The 19,078-nt window shown below is 37.1% G+C and overlaps 2 long non-coding RNA genes across 2 annotated transcripts in view; both read left to right on the forward strand.

Moving 5' to 3' along the window:
* LOC113648539 overlaps nt 1–17,203 on the forward strand; it is a 19,230-nt gene extending 2,027 nt beyond the window's left edge. Inside the window, exons 2-4 of the long non-coding RNA XR_007138504.1 lie at nt 14,249–14,302; nt 16,174–16,278; nt 17,162–17,203. This is a non-coding gene — a long non-coding RNA (uncharacterized LOC113648539). The remainder of the gene's footprint in view (nt 1–14,248; nt 14,303–16,173; nt 16,279–17,161) is intronic.
* LOC125139454 overlaps nt 1–17,463 on the forward strand; it is a 27,822-nt gene extending 10,359 nt beyond the window's left edge. Inside the window, exon 4 of the long non-coding RNA XR_007138503.1 lies at nt 17,369–17,463. This is a non-coding gene — a long non-coding RNA (uncharacterized LOC125139454). The remainder of the gene's footprint in view (nt 1–17,368) is intronic.
* The last annotated feature ends 1,615 nt before the right edge of the window (nt 17,464–19,078 follow it).

Raw genomic sequence — 19,078 nt, forward strand, 5'->3', positions numbered from 1 at the left:
AATACAACAATTTAGCAAAAAATCCTCATACCAACTGTGAAACATGGAGGATGAAGTGTTCTGGTTTAGAGATGCTGTGCTGCAGCAGGACGTGGTCAGATCACCATCATATAACCTATTATGAATTCTAAAATGCAGCAGAAGGTGCTTGAGGAACCGGTGAGACCATCTGTGAAAAATGTTAAACAGAAACAAAACTGGACCTTGAAACATGACAAAAATATCCGAGTAAGTCCACCAAGGATTCGCTGAAATGTAAACAACGGAGAATTTTGGAGTGACCAAGTCAAAGCCCAGATATAAATAATATAGAGATACTTACTGTGGATGTAAGAAACCCCTCAAACACACAGCTGAAAAAGTTGTGCATTGAGTACTGGGGGAAACTTTCTGGTTATTTCAGCCAGAGGGGAAAATACTAGCTGTTCGAGCACAGGGTGTACTAACTTTTTCCTCAGATCAAATACTCATTTCTGTTGGTTTCTTTTGTTTAATAAGTTTAAACAAACTGATTTTTGCTGTTTATGTGCAATTACATCATTTCATTTACAGAAAAAACTTAAAACTAGTTCAGAAATTGACATGTTTACATTTCCCAATGAAGAACTGGGTATTCAATGGGGTGTCCTAATTTTTTCCACATGACTGTAAATTAGGTTGATAGGAGAAGCTCAATTAGGTGAAATTAACGTATTCACCATGATGCCATGAGCAAAGAAAGATCAATTATTCAGCACTGGACGATATTCATAAAGATTTTATTTTTCTTAATGAAGAAAATCTGATTTAACTTAATTTAGAAAAGATCTACATTTTTGTTGATTTATTATTTTTTAGCTCAATTTGAAATTTGAATCGTTTTGAGGATTTGTTGTATTGCGATCAAGTTGTGACCTGGACTTAGATTCATGCATGGAACAAGATGGCAAGCCTTTCACTGAGTCTTGAGAACTGTTGAAGTACTGAAGAATTTAATTTTATTCAATTCAATTCAATTAAAATTTATTTGTATAGCGCTTTTTACAATAGACATTGTCTCAAAGCAGCTTTACAGAATGTAAACATAGAGCAGAAGGTAAACATAAGGAATAATAAAAGAAATAAGGAATAATAAAAGAAAAAGAATTGACAGAATAAAAAATTCTAGATTATTATTAGATATATATAGTTCACAATCTGTATGTATTTATCCCCCTATGAGCAAGTCTGAGGTGACTCAGGCAGCAGTGGCAAGGAAAAACTCCCTTAAATTGGTAAAGGAAGAAACCTTGAGAGGAACCGGACTCAAGGGGGAACCCATCCTCATATGGGTGACACTGGGGGTGTGATTGTAATATACAGTCAAACAAATGTTGTATTGGTGTAAGGATCATGGACTTCAGATCTCCTTAGTATTACAGGGTTTAACTGGAGATGTCTCAGGATTCTTAGAGTTGGTCTCGGCTCAGTGGACGTCCAAAGGCTTCATCCCACAGAGGACGTTGGGAGCTGGTACAGTGTCTGGATGCCTCAGGATGGGTACAAAGAAAGAAGCAGTGGAGAGGGATTAACATATCTGCTGTTCATAAAAATGTGCAGGTCTTATGTACTGGTGCATGATACTATAGGATGTATTATGTGTACACCTGACTAAAGAGATGAGTTTTTAATCTACATTTAAACTGGGAAAGTGTGTCTGAGCCCCGAACACTATCAGGAAGACTATTCCAAAGTTTGGAAGCTAAATAAGAAAATGCGCTACCACCTTTAGTAGACTTAGATATTCTGGGAATTACCAAAAGTCCTGAGTTTTGTGATCAAAGAGAGCGTGAAGGATTGTAACGTGTTAGAAGACTAGTTAGGTACATGGGAGCTAAACCATTAAGAGCCTTGTACGTAAGTAGCAGCAGTTTGTAATCAATTCTAAACTTAACAGGTAGCCAGTGTAGAGATGATAAAATTGGGGTTATGTGGTCATACTTTCTTGTCCTAGTGAGAACTCTGGCAGCTGCAATTTGGACTAACTGTAACCTATAGATGCAGGACAACCACCTAGTAATGCATTACAATAGTCCAGTCTAGAGGTCATGAATGCATGAACTAGCTTCTCAGCATCAGATACAGACAGGATGTTTCTCAGCTTGGCAATATTTATAAGGTGGAAGAAGGCTGTTTTGGTAGTATGGGCGATAGGATTTTTAAAAGACAAGTTACTGTCTAATATAACACCGAGGTCTTTCACTGTTGAGCTACTAGTAACAGTACATCCCTCTAAATGGAAATTAAGTTGTGAGAGTTTCTGTGCACTGGTTTTTGGACCTATAAGTAATATTTCTGTCTTATCAGTGTTTAGCAACAGAAAATTGCAACTCATCCAATTTTTTATCTCTCTAAGGCATATGAGTTAATTTGGACACTGTGGCTATTTCATCTGGTTTTGATGAGATATATAACTGTGTGTCATCAGCATAACAATGGAAACTAATCCCATGTCTTCTAATGATGTTCCCTAATGGAAGCATGTATATCGAGAAAAGCAGAGGTCCTAGAACTGATCTTTGAGGGACCCCATAATTAACTGGTAATAAACTGGAGGATTCACCATTTAATTCTACAAAATGGTATCGGTCAGACAGGTAGGATCTAAACCAGCTTAAAGCCTGACCATGAATACCTGTGTAATTTTGTAAGCGATCTAGAAGAATGTTGTGGTCTATAGTGTCGAATGCAGCACTAAGGTGAAGTAGAACTAATAGTGACATACAGTCTTGGTCCGAAGCTAAGAACAAGTCATTTGTAACTTTAACAAGTGCTGTTTCTGTGCCGTGGTGGGGCCTGAAACCTGACTGAAACTCTTCAAGGATGTTGCTCTCCTGTAAGAGGAAGCTCAGTTGTACGGACACAACCTTTTCAAGTATTTTAGACATAAACGGAAGGTGTGAGATAGGTCTGTAATTTGATAGTTCATTTGGGTCTAAGTTAGGTTTTTTGATGAGTGGCCTAATAACTGCCAACTTGAAAGACTTCAGGACGTAACCTAAAGATAACGAGGAGTTAATGATATTAAGAAGAGGCTCACCAGCTTTATGTAACACTTCTTTCAGTAGTTTAGTTGGGATGGGGTCTAGTGAACATGTTGTTGATTTAGCTGTAGTAATAAGTTTATCTAACTCTTCCTGTCCTGTACTTGTAAAGCTCTGTAAAACCTTAGGTGAGATGGTGTCACTAGTTACTCTCATATGTTGAGCGTCACCTATTTTATTCCTGATACTTTTGATTTTATCAGTGAAGAATCTCATAAAATCCTCACTACTTAATTGTGATGGAATAGTGTGTTCAGATTTCGTTTTGTTTGTTAAACTAGCCACTGTGCTAAACAAAAACCTGGGATTGTTCTGGTTATTTTCTATGAGTTTGCTCAGGTGCTCAGCCCTAGCAGCATTTAGAGCCTGTCTGTAGCTGGACATACTGTCCTTATACGCAATTCTAAAAACCTCTTATTTAGTTTTTCTCCATTTCCGTTCGAGGTTACGGGTCTCCCTCTTAAGGGTGTGAGTATGACTATTATACCATGGTGCAAGTGTTTTATCTCTAACCTTCTGTAATCTGACTGGGGCAACAGTGTCTAATGTGCTAGTGAATATAGCGTCTATGCTGTTAGTCATTGCATCTAGGTCGTTTGAGTTTGAGGGTACAGTAAGAAGTCCAGACAGATCAGACAGGTTATTTGTGAGTCTGTCTTTAATGGTCGGAATAATAGTTCTACCGAGTCGATAACGTGTGGAGACACAGTTAGTCAATTCTACGGGTAGTGTGTACATTATGAGGTAATGGTCTGTGATGTCATCACTTTGGGGAGTGATATCTATATCAATGACATCAATTCTGTGTGATATTATTAAATCTAGTGTGTGGTTACGTTGATGAGTTGCACTAGTGATGTTTTGTTTGAGCCTAAGTGAGTTTAGTAAGTCCATAAATGTGAGTCCTAAAGCGTCTTTTGCACAGTTGCTAGAGCAAGAGACAGGGATTTTTTCGAGTGCATGTGCGATAGTGTAACATTAAGGAGAAGCACTTCAAAAGAATTGAATCTATGCGGTGTTCTCTGGGTAACAGTAAGGAAATCACTAAAGATAGTGGCGACACCACCTCCACGACCGGTCTGATGACGCTCGTGCTTATAGATATATCCTGATGGTGTAGACTCGTTTAGACTGATGTATTCATTTGGTTTAATCCAAGTTTCGGTGAGGCAGAGTGCAGTAAGGCTTTTTTTCTGAGATGATTTAATTCACAATAAGTGCTTTGGGTAATCTAATGTTCAGAAGCCCAAACCTTAAGAACTGTTTTTGTTTGTTTCTTTGGCATTTTTCTGGTCTAATTACAGTAAGATTATTTCGAGAACTTCTCACGTATTTACTTTTTGAGCTCACTGCTTGTGGAACAGACCCAGTTTCAATAGGGTGAGCTATGTGTGCATTTTTTGTGTCAATGTGCTGAGGTGAAGGATGGCTATTGAGATTTAAATTTAAAGAGTAATTTACCAGTCAGAAGGTGTTCAGCACCCTGGAGAGGATCTCCGCTCCAACTCTGCTGTGGTGCAGGCCGTCAGCACGGAATAGCCTAGGACGCTCCCAGAAAACATTCCAATTATCAATAAAGAGTAGTTTCTGAGCCTGACACGATGACCGTAACCATTCATTTAAAGCGAAAAGTCTACAGAACCTTTCAATTCCTCACTGGTACATTGGAAGCGGTCCAGACATGATGATCCTCGCCGTGGACGCTGTGCTGCGAACCGTCTCCAACAAGGTGTTGAAGTCGCTCTTCAGGATTGCCGACTGCCTCAGGCTGGTGTCGTTCGAGCCGACATGAAGAACCACAGCTCTGGTGTTTCTGCTCATTACTCTAGGTACCTGTGCAGAGACATCAAGAACACGAGCACCAGGCAAGCAGTGAGTATGAGCCTTGCCTTTAGCCACAGTAGCACGGACGTGGCGGACGATGGAGTCTCCGATGATCACCGGCACGCGTCCTCTGCTGCTGCACCCAGGACCCGTGGTGCCCTGGCGCCGGAGTGAACAGGGTCTGGGCAGGCCACTTCATGGGAGTGTTGGGCCTGGACGGAAAAACACACGGGGTAGAGGTGGAGGGAGTGGTAATTACATCCCGGGAGTTTACCTGAGACAGGTGAGCGACCGACCGGGGAGCTTCTAGCGCGGCTGTCCGCTCCTGCAGCTTGGCCTGCTTCACCTGTAGTTCTTCTCCACAGCCTCCAGCTCCAGTTCCACTGAGTGCAGCTCCAATGTGTCCTCACTTGCACTCAAAGGCAGAGACATAACTGACATGATGTTACAGAGCAAGTACAATAAAATGTACTAGCGGTAGCCGAGCTAACAGGCTAGTTGTGCTAGCCGGCTATAAGCAGACTATTTAACCAATTTATTTATTTATTTATTTATTTATTTATTTATTTATTTATTTATTATTTATTGTCTATAATTTGCTTCTACAAGATGAGAATGGACATGGAGGAGAGCAGAGTGGGAGAGAGCCACCGGACTGAGCAGGTCAACTCCCTGCCTCTCACTCCAGTCTGTGAAATGAAAATGTGGAAGATGCGAGAGCTTGTACTAGCGGTAGCCGAGCTAACTGGCTAGTTATGCTAGCTGGCTAGAAGCGGACGCTGCGAGACATAAATACGATGTCAAGAAGTAAGATGTAAGTAGGTTAAAGTGTAAACTCAAGATAGCTTGGAATTTAATAAAAAATAGCCAAGCATATAAATTGGAAGATGCGAGAGCTCCGAGCTCCAAGTCTGCTGCTCATTTTAATATTGAGAAACAGAAGAAATAGCTTACCTGGATGACAGAGTGAGTCAATTTTGGACTTTTCTTCACAAATGGATTATTTCATTACCAGATTGTGCCATACAACACGATGGTAGGGCTGAACTGTTGTATCATAACAACTCTTAGGTAAATGGACAATTGTGTATGGGATATGGGACTGTTTTCTACCAATCTAGAAACTGGACTTTTATAAGCAGTTTTTTTATCTGCAGTTTTTTTTGTACTGCAGATTTGTAAGTATAGACATAACAGACTAATTCTGTGATGTGTTCAACATTTCAACGTTTTTCTGTTTTTGTGAATATTTAAAGTTTTGGGTACCTAAAAGCGGTGTTGTAATGTAACTTTACTTTAAATTTATGTCAACTTTCACTTTTACTCCACTACATTTCCAAGATAAAAAGTTAGGGTTAGAGTAAGGTTTAGATTATAAAATAGCTGATGGCATAATATCTGTTACACTGTTCTGAAATCCCTGGAAATAAGTGCCTGCCATGGAAGCACCTACTGGAGGACCTCCCGTTAACGTAGACCAGGGATCCAAATTTTTTAAGGTGTTACCGCAAAGAGCCACATCATACACATGGGCACACATGATCACCTTTTTTTCCCTGCCATTTTGAGAGCGAACATGACACAATTTGTTTACTCAAATAATTTTGCTCCTACTAGGAAACTTGACGCACGTTAAAAAGACACAAATACAAACTTTGATATGAACGTAATAGCCACATGAAACCGGGCAAAGAACCGCTCGGGAGCCGCTGGTTGGCCGCCCCTGTCGTAGACAACCACCCCGACGATAGTGGTGAACTCTGTGCACAGGGTGAAGAAGATAACATTATGCACCTATGGCCGTATTTGCAAGAAATGTTTCTGTACATTGGAATGAAAGATTCTTCCTACCGGATGAAGTGTCTCTTATGCCTACCGAAAATCACTGAAATTTTACTTTTTACTTTTACTTCAAATACTTAAGTACATTAAATATCAGAAAATGACTTTTGATACTTAAGTACAGTAAATATCAGATACTTTAAGACTTTTACTTGAGTAATATTCTAAAAGGTAACTTTCACTTCTGCCAAAGTCTTTTTCTGGTACGATACTTGTACTTTTACTCAAGTACTGCTTTCTAGTACTTTATACAACACTGCGTAAAAGGTACAACTGAACACGTTTCAAACAGGAGAGTTTTATCATAGATTTTCTTTCAAACTTCAGTTCAGTGCTGCAAAATAAAATGTGGATGCTGACAATTTGTTCAGACATCTTCATGGTGGGTTGTGGAATGATGTAATATGTCAAAAATCTAGTAAAGACATCAGTACCTTGATGATGATGCTCACAGTATTCGCACCGAGGTTATTCAGGCCATCTGTGAGAAGCACATTGTCCATCATAATTCAGCTGTGGTTGATTATTTGTCTTTTGCTTTGCATATTGATGCAATTATTTGCAGTCTTGATCAAATTGAGGTTTTAGATGGTTTTCTTGTAGTCAGTACTGGAAATGTGACTTATGCTCTGTAACTGAGAGTGCATATGATGGTAAAGGTGACTACAGACATGGGTTTGAGGCACATATCTGCAGTCAACCAAAAATTAGTTTTAAATAAATGGTAAATTAGATCAAAACAGTTCTAGACATTAATTTACAAGGAGGTTTTAGGGATACTTACAAATCGAAATTGAAGGGAGAACATTCATTTGAAACGAGTAAGCCCTGCCCACAATTCACACCTTAAGGGAGTTTGAAACTACTCCTGATCTATCAGCTGAGAGAACTACAAAGCTAAAACCTACTCTATAAGATCAAAAATTTGCATATCAACTATATAATAAGATAACAATGCTGTTGTCAAGATCAACAATGCACAAAATTGTCAAGGTAAATTCGGTATAAATGGGCAGAATATAGTTTAAAATATTGTGACACATTGTGTGTGTTTCATATCCAGGATTCACAACTATACCCCTAGTCACGACTGTTGTGCCTGTTGCTCTAGTGCTGCTTCTCATTGGCCTTTTATCAGCTGGAGTTATACGGTGTAAAAAAAAGACCCAAGGTACTGCAAACAAACAAGCACATTTTAATTTATATTCACACATGTTAAAGTGTTAAAGTTTTTTTATTTTCAAACCAGTGCAGAAACAACCAATGCAGCCAAAGTCACATGAATAAACTTTCTCATGGCTATTTACATGAGAAAGTGTGATAAAGATGTGAAACATGGTGTAATGTGCAATCACTCGTGTAGTATGCATATCACTGCACCCACAAATCAACAGATCAAAAGTCACACAAATTATATAAAGTAGTACAGCAATTCTTCAAAGATGCGTAGTGTAGATAAGATATTCATTAACACATGGAAATATACAGTAGTTCCTCCACACTATGGATGTGAAATGAATGGGTTGTGGTTTTGTTCATTGTCTTTAGAGAATGTGATTTAAAGCAATCTCTTCTCTCTTCAGGCTCTGGAACAGTGACACAATCTTCCAGACAGGTACAGGCCAGTGATTTGTTTCAGATGTTACTTTCACAAACACTTTACTTACAAACATTTTAATAATTTTTATTTTCCATTTCAGACAAATGAAGATTATGAAAATTATCAAAATTTGCATCCTGTTCAAACAAAAGAAAATGACAAGGGTTTAGACCCAACCACCAGCCAATCAGACACAGTCTACCAGAATCTGTCCTATATCAATAAACATTAAGATTCTGGATGCTTCTGTTTGCTAGCCAAGTGGACTGGTTTGAGCTGTCAAACTGATTAATGTAACCCCATTGTTTGTTTCTTTCTGCAAACTTTTGTATCTTTTTCCTGTAAAATACTCTTTTGTGCTTTGGATCATTTCAGTGTTTTTTTTTATGAAGAACAAATCACACACTCTTTGCATTGTATGTTTACTAGTGGAACTCTCAAGGTAGCTGTAACGTGAATTACGAGCGTTGCTCACCGAAGAAATTCAGCTCATGTCTGGCTTTATTTTCAAGCCTGGCACTTGATTCCCGTGAATCCTCTTTCTCTCTCCCTCTCCTGCGACTCCAAAGGTCGCATTTTGGACTTGGAAGCTTGTTTCACAATTTCTTCCTAGAAAAACAACAACGTAATGTTGTCTTTTGCATCCTTTCAACAGTTGGTGAAGAAAATGTTAAATAAAGATTTAATAGGTATTTGCAACTTTGGAACATTGTAGAATTGAAGTTTTAATTATTTGTCATATTGCCCTCCAACTACTTTAATGTAGATCAGTCCAAAAACAGTCTCTAAGCAGGATCTATGAAGCATTAACATGTATTATTCAACATCTTTAGATCTACTCAATAATAATACAGAGACAGGTATAGACGAACCATTTTCGAAGGACAACTGTTACAAAATAATTCAGGGAATTTTTTTAATCAACCATTTGCTTTAGACATACTGTAATACAATTTGGACTAAAGTCAGACTTTTTAAGATTAAAGCTGACAGATCCCACATGATAGATGACAGCAGTCTCCCTCAGCTCTGCTGCATATGTTCTGGACATGACACATGTTCTAGACCTTCTCTGGGCTTTTTGGAGAGGTGGTATAGAGCCATCCCCATTTATTGTATTGTTTATTATGGCCAAAAAATGCAAAATTAGGGGGAAAAAAAGTAAAATATAAGTAAAAACATACTGGTCTTTTGTTCTCTTCTGTCTAGTAGACTAACACTGATTAAATGGAAAGGGCCAATTCACCTGACATTCAGTCACTGGATAAGGGAAGTCATGTAACATTTTAAGTTGGAGAAAATTAGATGTACAATTAGAATAATATCTGGTAACCTTTCTTACCTTTTGTTGAGGAAATGAAAGCAGGCAATATGGTATTGTAAAGGGGGTGGGGAATATTATTCATACACACGTCATGTTGTTTATTTATTATTATTATCATTATGTCTTTTCCTTTATGGACATCTGATCATGTACATTATGTTTAGTATGATTATGTTTATGTCTAGTTTTTGGGGGACAGAGAGTTTAGTTTTGTAGACCTTTGTTATTTTGGTATAAATTGAAAATAAAAGCGAAAAGAATTATTTGTATATATATATATATATATATATATATATATATATATATATATATATATATATATATATATATATATATAATTTTACACAAATATAAAAAATATAGAATAAATATGAGGAAGAAACCCTTAGAGGAACCAGACTCCAAAAGGAGCTGATCCTCATTTGGGTGACACCAGAGAGTGTGATCATATATAATGTCCTTTCAAAGACTGTATATAGTCAAGTGGAATTTTGGAAACAAAATCTATGGAGCAACTTATAGGTCAGCATAATTTCTGAGCTCATTATTGATATAAGACTAATTCCTTCCTGCCAAAATGTTTAAAAACCTCAATTCAATTACATTTTATTTGTGTACCGCTTTTAACAATGGACATTGTCTCAAAGCAGCTTTACAGAAATATAACAATATAGAGTTAATTTAAAGTAAATTAATATCTACCCAGTTCACTGCCCAGTCATTTTTAGCCAGTAATATTACTGTGTGTTCACATGTGCTATAGTCACTGGTCTTGTGAACGGCGTTCCCATGGTGTCGAGCTGTAACACAACGTATATATATATATATATATATATATATATATATATATATATATATATATATATATATATATATCTATATATATATATATATATATATCAATCTGTGTGTGTTTTTGTGTGGTATTATAGTTTATTTCTAGTTCTCATCCTGTCCATATGTATTTTATTGCCCCTACACCACTCCATGAAAGTGTATTTTTTAACACCCATTTAGTCAGCTAAGTTTATTGATTATAAATATATAATGTATAGTGTGCTGATGGTGTGAGTGGCCATGCTGGCCATGTTGGTCTGAAGTCATATGATAAACTCTGGGATGAAGAGACCCTCCTGACTCTCTGAGTAGGAATTCTGAGTTGAGGTGCCAGTTTTCTTTGTTTTTCCTCTGAGTTCTGAGCTTTAGTCAAACACAGCATGACGTCCTGATTGGCACACAGTGATCCTGGAATAGACTCCTGACTCACTGTGACTCTGACCAGGATGAAGCACATGTATATATCACAGTACAGCTACTTTAACCAGCCTAAAGCTACTCAAATACATTGTTTTATTTTGTCTCACTGCAAAAAAAAACATATAAAACATATGATGTCACTTTGGATATGAAGAACTCGTGTCAGTATTTAAATATATTTACTCTGTGTGTGAATTCTGTAACCACATGACTGTTATTATGAATAAAGGACAAACTTCTGCTGCAACATCACAGTATTGAAATTTGATTATTCACACTTTCTGTCAGGATTCCTGCTTGGACATTCTCTGCTGGAACATTAGGGGGCGTTCTGGCAGTCTGTCTTGTTATTATTGTAATTGGTTTTATTATTATGTGTATTTATTTCCTCCACATTGCGGTTAGCTTCGTCGGGTCCTCATTTTTTGTCGGCTTCTGTGTTCCTGTTTCCTGTATTTATTGTTTGTATTTTGTTTATAAAATCTCTGTTTTTATTTTGTTATCCCTGCATTTGGGCCTTTTTATGTGTGAAGACACCCCCGTTCTCTGACAGAAATAAATACACATAATAATTAAACCAATTACAACCAGGTGATTATTACAAGACATGTGACAGACAACACACTGCCAGAACACCCCCTATTGTTCCGACAGAGAATGTCCAAGTTCTGACACTTTCATACACTCATCGTTTGTCTCACACAAGTAAGAGACAGTAAGTAATCCATAAATACATTTAACATACATTTGATTATGTGTATTTCATATTTAAAGTATGATCTACATTACAGTTTTTTTGGATTCTTACACACTAAAATTAAAAGTAGTACACTATTAGCAAAACATTACACTCAAGAGGCAAAACATCAGCCCATATTTGCACAACTATAAGCACATTGTCAACCTCACACTTGTTGCAAAACTCTACACACAGTGATTTGCAAAACACTAAACACACTTAACACACATTACACAGAAAAATCTATCATGAAGTCACTTCCATGCAATACCAAAGCACTGACTGTCAAATTACTGCACCGTCCAACCAGTCGGTTCAACACAGTCATCAGGTGTGCAAACACTTGTTCGCTTAATTGTAGACACACCAATCAGGTGTATAAGCACTATAATATATGTTTACCTTCTGCTCTATGATTATGTTCTGTAAAGCTGTTTTGAGACACTTTCTATTGTAAAAAGCGCTATACAAATAAACTTGAATTGGATTGAACTTGAATTGAATATTAAAAGCAACAGGTGAGTTCATCGGTCTTCAAGCACAATGTAAAGAGTCAGAGAAAGAGTAAGACGAGGAAGAGACGGAGGAGAACGAGAAGGAGGAGGAGGAAGGGGAGGAAGAGGAATCAACAGATGAGGAATCAACATAGGAAGAGGAAGAGATGGAGGCCATGCTGGAGGTAGAGGTAGAGGAAGAGGAAGACAAGAAGGTGCTCAAAGAGGACCGAATCTGACAAGTGAGATCCGCGCAACACTCGTTGACCACGTTGTCACCCACGGCCTGACGCTGAGGGAGGCTGGACTGCGAGTACAGCCAAATCTAAGCCGATACACGGTGGCGAGTGTGATAACATTTCGACTGGAAAATAGATACAGTGTATTGTAAAAATATCATCATATCAACATCATATCTACACTGAACTACACAATTTTGCATGACACTGTTCTTCAGAGAGTTTTACGAATGGATGGAGAGGAGATCCAGCATGAGTTCATATATGTAGATGAGGCTGGGTTCAACCTGACGAGAACACGAAGGAGGGGAAGAAACATCATTGGCCTCCGGGCTATAGTCAATGTCCCAGGGTAACGTGGGGGTAATATACTATAACACTCTGTGCAGCCATTACACAGAATGGAGTCGGTGGAAGGTATATGATCTCCGTCTCCAGGCTGAGGTACCCCTCGTCCAAGCCATGGAGGAGGCCTGTGACCAGATGGAGGTAGCAGCAATGCAAGGATGGATTCGTCATTCACGACGTTTCTTTCCAAGGTGTCTTGCTAATGACAACATTGCCTGCGATGTTGATGAAATTCTCTGGCCAGATCCAGCTAGGCGAAGAGACAATGTCTAGTTTTTTTTTGGTATTTTTTACCATAAACTTACAGTACATGTCAACATTTTGGGCGTGTTGACAAATAAAGGAGTTTCTTCAGTCTGCAACATTGGTCTTGTGTAGTGTTTGGTGAATTTACATTATATTTGTACTTTATTGATGGTAGCCTACTCTAATCATAGATATTATAATAAGAGTGCTTTGGTATTGCATGGAAGTGACTTCATGATAGATTTTTGTGTGTAATGTGTGTTAAGTGTGTTTAGTGTTTTGTAAATCACTGTGTTTAGAGTTTTGCAACAAGTGTGAGGTTGACAACGTGCTTATAGAGAGAGCAAATATGGGCTGATGTTTTGCCTCTTGAGTGTAAGGTTTTGCTAATAGTGTACTACTGTTAATTTTAGTGTGTAAGCAATCCAAAAAAACTGTAAACAGTTTGATACATTGTCCTAGGTGTTGATGAAGTACAGAGTTGATGTGTTCACACATATAGACTGAGGTGTTAAGACGACTCTGTACACAGAACATGAACTGTGTTTAATCTCATGCTAACACACCCTGCTCTCTTTAATAACATCTGAGAATTGTTCTAGTTTTTATAGGCTTTTAGAGAACCATTGTGTTGTGATCCATTTTTTTCAGCAGTAATTCAGCTGTGGTATTAAATACACAAGTACACAATACAAAAACATCACCAGTTAATGAAGTAAATGTCAGCAAAGATGCATGACTTGAACCCGCTAGCATGAATACACACAGGATGTGCTGGGCATGTTAGCGTCACAAGCTAAGCGCTTTCCTTTCTCGGTTTTTAAATAAAAGCAGCTTTTTAATAGACGTGCTCTGAATGTAACTGACAATGTAAACCCACAGTTGTAGCATAAAGAAGAAGGAAATGGTGACAATTCTGTTACAAAGAGCACTTTATAGTAGAGGATATCATTCAGTCATGAAGCTGAATATTTATATTAATAAAATATTTAGTAATATTTTCTGCATTATTTAAGATTTTATTTTATGTGATTAGAGAAAACTCTGAGCATTTGCACTATTTCAGAATAAGTGACTAATACCAAAATAACAGCAACACTTGTTAACCACATCCACTTCTGCTGACATTACTTTTTGCTCAGCGGTTGGACATGAGAGACTTATCTTTTGAGACACATTCAGTAACAAGTGTAAGTGTCTCTTTATAAACTTTTTTACCTGACTTCTTCACATTTCTCTCACACCATTAAATCTGTCTCTTTTTTTATTTCAGATAAGTTACTAACTTATACTACCCACAAAACCCTCATCACTTCCTCATCTCAGGGTATGTAGAATATCTACCATGTTATTTTAAACCTGCTGCTCTGCCCTGTGCTTTAACAACTGACAGGAAGTAACTGTAGACCCATTACCATGTTTTCATTTCCTTTTAACCATCAACATCACAGCACCTTCTAATGATGAACATGTTACAGAATACACACATTACAGGCAGAATACACACATTACAGGCAGAATACACACATTACAGACAGAGTACACACATTACAGACAGAATACACACATTGCAGACAGAATACACACATTGCAGACAGAATACACACATTACAGACAGAATACACACATTACAGACAGAATACACACATTACAGACAGAATATTCAATTTAGGCCAAAACATTCACTGCATTTTACAGTATTTATTATTCTGTGATGATGATCATGCAGTGTTTAGTTTGTTTGAACAGAACCCTGTTGTTCGTTGCCTCACTGTGGTCTTGTGCTCAGTTTGGGTAGGTTACAGGTCTTAATACTGAGTTATTCTGGCAACAACCCAACATGTTGGTTTAGAACATCTGCTCTTTTGTCAGCATTTTTATTTAATGGTCCAGCTGATAAGACAGAACTTGATGATCTGATTTAATACAAAGTTAAAGATACATGTAGATCCCGTGTGGTTGAATGTTTCCAGGTCAGTAATGTCCACGTCATTAAGATGAATGAACTCAGACTGTCATCTGACTCGAGGTCTTCAGGTGACTTCTAAACAAACTCTACAAGGGGTTTTGATGCAGTGAGAAAACTCTGTATGAATTCCAGAAGGAAGTGTATCAAACATGCCATGTTTTAGGTTGTAGCTCATATCTACACAACATGCAGTTAAACTGAGACATGAGGCAAGAGCCAATCAGATCACAGAGCTGTAGCACTGCAGACATGCTCTTCTGCAGTTCAGGTTCAGCAATAAATATAACAATTTCTTATCAACCCATATCAATTGCATGCTTAAAATAACATACCGTTTAAGGCCCCGACCATTTCAAGACAAGCCCTGCCCACGTCCAGGTTAGGCCCCACCCACTCCATGTACAGATACAGATACAGATAATGCTGTACTCGCTCATCCCTACTGGATATAATACACAATAAAGCTTTACACCCTTTACACACTTAACCCCACCTTTATCTCCGGCTACAGGAAGGTTTCACAAGTCTAATGTAGAAGCGTTAGTGTTAGTATGGGTGTTTACCCACGGGGTAATAAAACCTACTCTAAATCTAAACAAAGCACAACTTTACAGTGTTAAGTCCACATCACAGTAAAACATGTAGAGTGTTAGAATGTTACTGCAACACACAACTCTAACTACATAAACTCAGGATTGTGTTCAGTTTATAATCACCAAAAGTGTGTAAACTCATGTTTTTTACAAGACCTTTTTCAGCCAAAGCTTTTATCAGCATGAAAGAATACAGACTTTAGTTCCTATATGACCAAATATTCCAGTTTCAGCCACATCAAGTTAAACATCCAGTCTGAAGGCCACAAAACAACCACATCAGCTTCAGTTACACTTTCACACACACACACACACACACACACACACACACACACACACACACACACACACACACACACACACACACACACACTCACTCACTCACTCACTCACTCACTCACTCACACAAACACATGCACACACACGCACGCACATACACAGACATACGGAAACACACACATATACATATATGCACACACTCACACATACACTCACGCACATACTCACACAGAAACACACACACACACACACATATGTGTACACATACACACACATGCACTCACACACAAACACACACACACACACACACACACACACACACTCCCATAAAAGTTGAATTGTTCTGTTTTCTTCCAGGTTTCCAAACTTTACCTGTCATCACTGCCGTGTCTGTTGTTCTCGTGCTGCTTCTCATTGCCCTTTTATTCACTGGACTGATACAGTGGAAAAAGAAGAACCAAGGTACTGTATTCCATTCACACAACTACTTAATGTGGTAATAAAGTCAGAATTAACTCATGAAAGGTGAACACAGTGAATGTTATGCACAACACTGAGGTGGCACTTATGTGTGTAATATAAATACACACACATATACACACACACACACACACACACACACACAAAACACACACACACAATACACTTCCTGTAGAAACTACACATCACATGACTTTCAAAGTTGACTAAATGCTTTTAGACCTGATTTTCATAATACTGACAAATTTGGTGGATCAGGAAACTCCACACTCAGAAACCAGTCACTACACATTCACTGCCCAGATGCCCAAAATAAAAGGAAGATCTGATAGTGAACACCATAAATAGGAGCCAATAGGATAAATAGCCAATAGGAGTCCAATAATAATAATAATAATAATAATAATAATAATAATAATAATAATAATAATAATAATTATTATTATTATTATTATTATTATTATTATTATTATTATTATGATTACTAATAGTAATAATAATGTTTAATGTTTTACATTTTTATTTTATTACTCAGAATTGCAAAATTTTATTTTTCTCTAAATAACATTTTAACTTTTAATATGCATAATTAGAGATGAGTGTTTAACTTCTATTGTGTTTGTAAACACTTTAACACTATTTATTAGGGCATCCAGAGACAAGTCTCCAGAGACATTAATCCTCCAAGTAGAGAGAAATGTACATGCATGAGGTCCATAGAGACAAGCACCCTTTAAAAACTGTATTTTTAAAAAAAATTTAAATTTTTAAAAATTTATTTATATTATTTGCTTTTATGATTTTTTTTTCACATATCATAATGTCATCTTTAAAACAGTTGCTTGTATTTTTGTACAACTTTCAGCCTCATCTTCAGCCCAATCCTTAAAAAGCTCCTCAAACCCTGGTGTGGTGAGTTATATATTAAAGCATCTGGCATTTAAATGAATGAAAATGAAATATATACGGATTTTAGACCATATTTTAGACTTTAATCTGTTTGAGCTGTTTTTTAGAGCTTTTTTTTGTACCTAAATTGAATATAATTGTTTCTTTTCCTTCTTGTGCTCAGCTTCCAGCACCAGTCTGTGACTACGAGGAGGTTAAAGACAGCAGATCTCTTTCTAACACAATTTACTGCACTGCTCTGTTATCCACAAACCTCCCTGACGGTTCTGAAACCATTTACTGCAACACTGAATTACCGACAACTGTTTATTCTACAGCACAAAATTGTATTAATTAGGAGGTTGTTGTCCTCAAGACCACATGGAGTTGGCATCTCCTCTTAGAATGTCTGAATATATCCAACTGGAGCTGGAACATCTCTAGGTGTCTCGGGAGTCTCACAGTGTTGGTCTCATCTCAGTGAAGGTCTGAAATCTTCATGATACGGAACACAATAGGAGCTGGTACAATCTCTGGATGCCTCAGAATGGGTAGAAAGAGAGAAGCAGTGGAGAGGAATTAGCGTGGCTGCTGTTCATAATATTAGCAAGCACTAGATGATATTGTGCATTTGGTCAGATGTATTAGAGCACAATATTATGGGATGTATTATGTGTACGGATGACTAAAGAGGAACGATTTTAATCTACATTTATATTGGGAAAGTGTGTCTGAGCCCCGAACACTATCAGGAAGGCTGTTCCAAAGTTTGGGAGCTAAATACGAAAATAACGTAATACGTCACGTAAGTAATAGCATTTTGTAATAAATTCTAAACTTCTATAAATAAATTCTAAACACGTAGCCAGTGTATAGATGATAAAATTGGGGTTATATGGTCATACTTTTTTGTCCTAGTTAGAACTCTAGCAGCTGCATTTTGGACTAACTGTAACCTATTTATTAAAGATGCAGGACAACCACCTAGTAATGCATTACAATAGTCCTGTCTAGAGGTCATGAAGGCATGAACTAGCTTCTCACCATCAGATACAGACAGGATGTTTCTCAGCTTGGTGATATTTCTAAGGTGGAAGAAAGCTGTGTTTGTAATATGGTGATATGATTTTAAAGAAAGTTGCTGTCTAATAAACACCAGGTCTTTCACTGTCGAGCTACTAGTAACAGTACATCAACTGTGTACTGGTTTTTGGACCGTTAAGTAGTATTTCTGTCTTATCAGAGTTTAACAACAGAAAATTACGTGTCATCCAATATTTTATCTCTTTAACACACAGATCATTTGGTGTTGATGAGATATGTAACTGTGTGTATATATATATATATATATATATATATTGTGATAGTTCATTAGGATCTAAATTAGGTTTCTTACTGATGGGCCTAATAACTGCCAACTTGAAGGATAAAGTCCATTCTTTATGTCTATATTACACTATATTTATTTCTCAAATCTGATTGTTTAGAAAGTGTTGATTCATGTTTATCACAACAATCCTGACAACAGCACAACAGGTAAAAAGTAAACCATCTTATATTTTAATATTTTTTAATAATTACATTTTGGTCAAAAATATACGACACCTGGAACATTCTATTCTGAATATGTATAAGTTTATTTATATATAAAACTCTCTTTTGATTATGGACTGTATTTTACACACAGCTTTATTTTCCCAGTCTCAAGATGTTCAGAAAATCTGGATTCAATATATTTATTACTGATGAAGGTTGATGTAGCTGTTAATAGTAAAATGTGTGTCATATTTCTGCTTCCTCTTGTTTAACTGTGTGTATATTTGACTTCTTTCACTTTTATTGAGCAATATTATATATACAGTACAGTACAGTAACTTTACATATGTTTTTTTTT

The sequence above is a fragment of the Tachysurus fulvidraco genome, chromosome 18, assembly GCF_022655615.1.
Source record: "Tachysurus fulvidraco isolate hzauxx_2018 chromosome 18, HZAU_PFXX_2.0, whole genome shotgun sequence".
NCBI classification, from domain to species: domain Eukaryota; kingdom Metazoa; phylum Chordata; class Actinopteri; order Siluriformes; family Bagridae; genus Tachysurus; species Tachysurus fulvidraco.